A 6,413-nucleotide genomic window follows, 5' to 3' on the forward strand; every position below is an offset into this window, starting at 1 on the left:
GATAATGGGAGGAAGTTTTGTATTGTTAACTTTTATAAGGTGGCAGTAATTTCAGGAATTTTATAGTGTTGGCATATGACTTGGGCCTTATTTTCATCTGGTACTCATTGTTCACCCTGTTTGGTTGGGTAGCCTTGGCTGAGCAGGGTTGAAGATGAGGAAGAGAATTGTGATTGACTTTGGCATTGGCATTCACCAAAGCCCTGAGGGATGAAACAGGAATCTCTTTGACTTCTAGAGGTCAGGGAGGAAGAGAGGGAAGAAGCCACCCAGGAGGTGGCTTCTTGGAGAAGAGAGTGAGAACTTGGGCTTCTCCCCTATCTGAGGAGGATGCCCATACTCAGGGTAGAATGGTTCTGTGGTTGATTTCACTAAATTAATAATAGAGAAATAGGAAAAAAAGAAAGAAAGAACATTGGTGTCCAGGGGAAGGAGAATCTGCTCATGCCCTTGGTTGATTAGGAGAAGGTCATTTGATCTGTCTGTGTGTCACAGGCAGAGCTACAGTATAAAGCTGCAAGTCACTTTGAAAACTTTTCTCCTAAGAGGCTGGGTGGGTGACTTAGAAGTAGCAAAGAAACATGGCTCTTGGCAGCCATCCAAAGTCCTGACCCTCTTCTTCTCCTTCATAGGTGTGGCCTTTCCCCACACTGGAGCATGAATTCTGAGACTTGGTTTTTAATCTATATCTGGGATGGCTATAGGTGATTCAGTGCTCTAACCTGTTTGGAAGCAAGGCATCTTAGGCTTAGCTAACGCAGATATCCATGTGGTCCCCAGAATCTAGCTAAAATAGAAATGAAGCGGAGAGAACGCAGACTCTCTGTTAGAATAAGTAGGAATAGCTAATATTTATTGACTGTTTATTGTGTGTCAGGCACAGCTCTAAGGAGCTTTGCAGCTGTAATTTTATATGATCCCTGAACAGCCTTAGGAGGTTACTGTTCTTATCCCCACTTAAGGAATGAGGTAATAGAGGTTTATAAAGTTTAACTTGCACAAGATCACAGAGGGGCAGAACCAGAATTTAAACTTTAGGTCTCCCATTTCTTACCCATTATATTAGATGACTCCAAGATTTACAAATAGGAAAAGAACAGAGGCTGGTAATGAACGTTGTTCCCTGCCCAGCCCCTTCACAGCAGTAGAACCCACAGCTTAAGTTTATTCATGAGGCTAGCCTTTGGCTTCTCTCAGTAGACTGTGAATTTGAATCTCTTTACTTGTGTGTGTGTGTGTGTGTGTGTGTGTGTGTGTTGGTTTTGCTTTTTAAAATTTTAGCAAAATAAATATTCTAGGAAAAGAAGAACTGCTTAACTTGCAAGGATATTTAGAAGCTTAAAAAATGCAATTGGATCATCATTTTGGACCTTTACAAAAACTAAAATTGCCTGGTTCTACAAAACTTGTCAATGAAATGTGTTGTTCAGGATTCACAGATGAATTTCCAATACTTTTGCCTCTTCTGAAATTGTTTCTCTTAAAGAACAACACATGTTAGCATTGTTGTTATTGTTATTAGGGACTGGGTGAAATGATTGCCATGTATTTTCCCACCTAAATTGATACATGTATGACAGGTATTACCATTGTTATGGTATATATATGGGGTGTCCCCCAAAAGCTCATGTGTGATACAGGGCAAGAACTTTCAGAGGTGAAATGATTAGATAAGAGGGTGTAACCCAGTCAGTGGATTACTCCTCTGGTGTGATTAATAAAGTGGTAATCGAAGGCAGGTAGGGTGTGCTTAGAGGAGGTAAGTCACAGGGAGGGCTCCTTAGGGGTCTCTATTTTGTCCTGGGTGAGTGGTGCTCTTTCTCCTTCCTGGTTGCCATGTCCTGAGGTGTTTTCCTCCACTGTGCTCTTCTGTCGTGATATCCTGCCTCATCTCACATCCAGTGCTCAGACCATGGACTGAATATCTGAAACTCTGAGTCAAAATAAGCTTTTTTTCCTCTAAAATGTTCTTGTCAGGTCTTTTGGTCCCAGTGATGCAAAACAGCCATCACTTATCAATAATCTATTGTCACAGCCCTATTGCCTAAGAAAAAGTTTAATGAAACCTCAGTGACATACAGAAATAACTACTTACTGCTTCGTCATCTGGCACAACAGCTAAATGGATCTGCTGATCTTGACTGGCCATGGAGAGTTGTGCTCACTGGAGGCTGATGGAGCCTGGCTGTGGTTGGCCTGAATGGAGCAAATCAGCTCCACATGTCTCTCATTCTCCACCAGCAGGTCTGGTTATGTTCTGGGGACAATTGCAGAGCTCTGATCACAACTCTGAATAAGCCTAATTAAATCCATTTAATCTTTTTGCTTGCAACATGTCTGTTAATAGCTTATTGGCCAAAGAAAGTCACATGTCGAAGACTAAAAATGTGGGGGAGCACCTTAATGCACTCCCGCCCTTGGGAAACTACTGGAAAATAGCCCAGCAAAAGGAATGGATACAGGGAATGGTAATCTATGACACGTTCTCAGTTTACAGGTAGAGAAACTGAGGTTCACATAGTCAAGTGGCCTAGGGTCACATAAATATGAAGTGACCAAGCTGGAATTTGAACCTGCACTTGTCTTTCCTCCAAGCTGGAGTTCTTAATGATGGGTAGAAAAGGCAAGATTTAGAAACAAGCTCTGCCTCCAACTCCTTTCCAGATCTGAACAATCCTTTAACTCCCTTTTTGTTCATCTTCACCAGAGAAGACAAAATTCAGCTGTTGACATTAGGTAATGTGAATGCTGCCAGGAGTAATTAATATTAGCAAATTCTCTGAAATAATGCTAGGTATTATGATTGAATATCCAGACTTTTAAATTACTTCCAGGCTTAATCTACATTTTGTATTCTTTCAGATCTCTATCACTTGCCAGAGATTAGAAATTTAGTACGTATAAAATCTTGTAATACTCTTCACTCCCCCACCCTCCAATTATCCTGCCGTGCCCCAATCTGCCTCTTTTGGCAGTAATTATGATTTAAAATAATGCCTTGTACAAATCGCTCTCTAAGAAAACCACAGTAACATCTTTCAGGCTGTCTAGAAAGCTGTACATTTTACAAATGGACAAGTGTGTGCTCTAAACTGCTAGAAAAATCTTGTCTTGCCAGATGTGGTGGCACATATTTGTAAATTCCAGCAACTCAGGAAGCTGAGGCAGGAGGATCACAAGTTCAAGGCCAGACTGGGCAATTTAATGTCTCAAAATAAAAGCAAAACGGGGTATAACCCAGTGGGAGAATACCCCTGGGTTAAATCCCCAGTACCACAAAAAGAAATAAATAAGAAAGAAAGACAGAAAGAAAGAAAAGAAAAGAAAAGAAAATGCAGTCTTTGTGTCAAATGCCCTTTCAACACATGTCTAGTTTTACTTGATGACTGCTTGCTATTGTTATGGTTTAGATATGAAGTATCCACCCCCACCAAGACGCATGCATTGAAGTCTTCCTCCCCATTGCAGTGATGCTCAGAGGTGGGGCTTTGGGGAAGTGACTGGATCATGAGGGCTCTGACCTCATCAGTGGGTGGCAGAGTGGACCACTGAGAGTTGGAGGAAGCAGGTCACTGGAGACATGCCCTTGGGGATTACATCTTGCTCCTCTCCCTCCCCACTCCCCCTCTCCTTCCTGGCTGCCATGCATTGAGCAGCTTTCCTCTGCCACTCTCTTCTTTCACGATGTTTCTGTCTTAAGCCAGTCACGGAGTGAAATCTCTGAAACCATGAACCAAAAAAAACTTTTCCTCCTTTAAATTGCTTATGTCAGGTAATTTGGTCTTAGTGACCAAAAGCTGACTGACAGACTAGTCTGTGTGTGTGTGTGGCGGGGGGGGGGTGGGGGGGGTGCTGGGGATTAAACCCAAGAGTGCTCTACCACTAAGCTACATCCTTAGCTCTTTTTATTTTGAGACAGGGTTTTACTAAGTTGATGAGGCTGGCCTTGAACTTGTGATCCTCCTGTCTCAGCCTCCTGAGTCATTGGGATTCTAGGCATGCACTACTGTGCTGGCCCCTATTGTTATTCTTTTTGATAAATCAGTTTCATGGCACATGTTTTGAAGAAAGTTAAAAAGCTTTATATTTTTCTACTGACCCCAGAAGCAAAAGAGCATAAAGTGGGGGCACATTCAGACACATTTCATGGTATACCCTTTGGCCCATGTCCCTCTGGTCCTGTCCTGGGCCATTAACAGTAGAACAAAGACAGTCCCTTGGTTCTCAGGAATGGACATATTTGTAGAGCTCAAGAACCACTGAGTGTCCCTCAGGACTGTGGATGAGAAGAGTGTTGGGCATCACTTTTGAAATATGGAGTTAGGGAGAGAGACTTTGAAGGAGAAAGGGGGAAATTGGAGAGAAAAGATAAAGATGAAAGTACATTGCCTCTGGGATGAGGAGAGAGAACAAAGCTGATGGATTCCAGCCAATATGCAAACGATGCAGGCTGACTAAGAAACTCAATTCTACTTCTATGTGAACATCAACACTTGGGAAACCCGAGCATGTGCTGAATCTCCTCCACCAAGCTCCTCCACTCCACATGGTTCGGACCTGCTCTCTCCTGGACTGTGCACTCGGGGGACGCAGGGACTGAGCATGTCTTGACTGGTGTTATCATCACAAGGTAACCTAATGTGTTGTACTTGGCGTGTGCTAAATAAACGTTGATCAGCCGAACGGACCAGTAGCTAACCAGTACTTCTGGAACATTCGTCTCATGAAAGCTCAGGATTGCTTTTATCTTGTATGACCAGAAAACTTAAGGCCGGAATGAAATAAAATATAACTCCAGTATTTAATTAAGTCCCAAAGGAGAAGTTTCTCATGATGGAGGAGAGGAAGGGAAGAAATATCACCATAAAGTGAAGCAAGAAAGATCACCATAAAGTGAAGCGCCTGTCTTCTCGAGGTAGCTCTGGTTTTGATCCTATCACATGACCCAACCGCAGCTCCCCAGGTATACCACAGGAATAACATGTGAGGTGCTATATACGAGAAGGCTTCCGAAGTAAAAGTTCCAAATTAAAGCCAGGTACCATCATTATGTAAGACACAAGTTAAACTGGAGAGTAACTCCAGATAACTCAGGAAAGTTGTACTAGAGCCAGAACAAGTAGCATATAGATAAATATTTTTATAAGAACACAAATCCAGTTTTATTTATTTTTTAGTTCAAATCCTTGAGCAGTACAGCCTCACACGGATTGTGTGCCCAATGGCCTTAACAGAAAGGCTGCTTCTGAATTTGGCAGGAACCATGCCACTGTTTCCATGGGTACGCGCTACCTTTCCACAGATTACTGTGGTTTTCTCTGATTTGCCACCAGGACTCACGGTGTTGTTTTCTGTTTTCTACACATAAGAACATATCTTGCCCAAGTGGAATTCAGTTTCATCTCTGACATAAACCCTTAGATTTTTAGAAGAGCTGTGTACGCCCTTTACTCCTGAAGATCTTGCTAATAGCCAACAAAAATGGCCTTGCACCCCAGCCTTCCAGATAGATTTTTCTTTTCTTTTTTTCTTTTCTTCTCTCTCTCTCTCTCTCTCTCTCTCTCTCTCTCTCTCTCTCTCGGTACTGGGGATTGAACCCAGAGGATCTTAACTAACCTTTTTAATTTTTTATTTGAGACAGGGTTTTGCTAAGTTGCTGAGGGCCTTGCTAAATTGCTAAAGCTGGCCTCAAACTTTTGATCCTCCTGCCTCAGCCTCTTGAGTCCCTGTGATTTTAGGCATGCACCGTCACATTTGGCAGTTAGATTTTTCTTTTAGAAGTCCTATTTCTAGCAGGACAAGGTACCCTTTCCTCAGCTGTCAGGGTCCCAGCACCATCAGTTCCACATCTCCATTCCATTCTCCTTTTCCCAGAATTCCTATAAATCACTGGCTGGAAGAGTCTCTGGGATGAACTGGTGCCTGACTGGGGTATATGGATAAACCAAGTGGTGTATCTTTTTAATCTTTTGTTTGTTTTCAATGCCTGATACCAGGCATTGAACTCAGGGACATTTGACCACTGAGCCACATTGCCAGCCCTATTTTATATTTTATTTAGAGACAGGGTCGTGCTGAGTTTCTTAGCACCTTGTTTTTGCTGAGGTTGACTTTTTTTTTTTTTTTTTTTTTTACCCAGTAAGGCTGACCTTTTAATCTTATATACAACTTCAATGCCTCACATACTAAGTACATGGTCAATAATGGCACCTTTATGGCATCAATGAATGATCCTCACTATAACATAGAATACAAAAGTAATCCCAGATAATTATTCTAGTCCTTTTGTTTTACAATAGAAGATTTTCATGAATTTTGTTACCATGCAGTTATAGAAACTACATAAATTAATAAACAGTTGAATTGTTCAAAACTACTTGTTGCTGAAACTCTAATGGAAGCAGTACTATATG

The 6,413-nt window shown here is 41.9% G+C and overlaps 1 pseudogene; it reads right to left on the minus strand.

The window, feature by feature from the left end:
* Positions 1-5,178: 5,178 nt before the first annotated feature.
* On the minus strand, positions 5,179-5,507 carry LOC143401809 (large ribosomal subunit protein eL33 pseudogene; annotated as a pseudogene).
* Positions 5,508-6,413: the final 906 nt, after the last annotated feature.

This window comes from Callospermophilus lateralis, chromosome 6 (genome assembly GCF_048772815.1).
Source record: "Callospermophilus lateralis isolate mCalLat2 chromosome 6, mCalLat2.hap1, whole genome shotgun sequence".
Taxonomy (NCBI): domain Eukaryota; kingdom Metazoa; phylum Chordata; class Mammalia; order Rodentia; family Sciuridae; genus Callospermophilus; species Callospermophilus lateralis.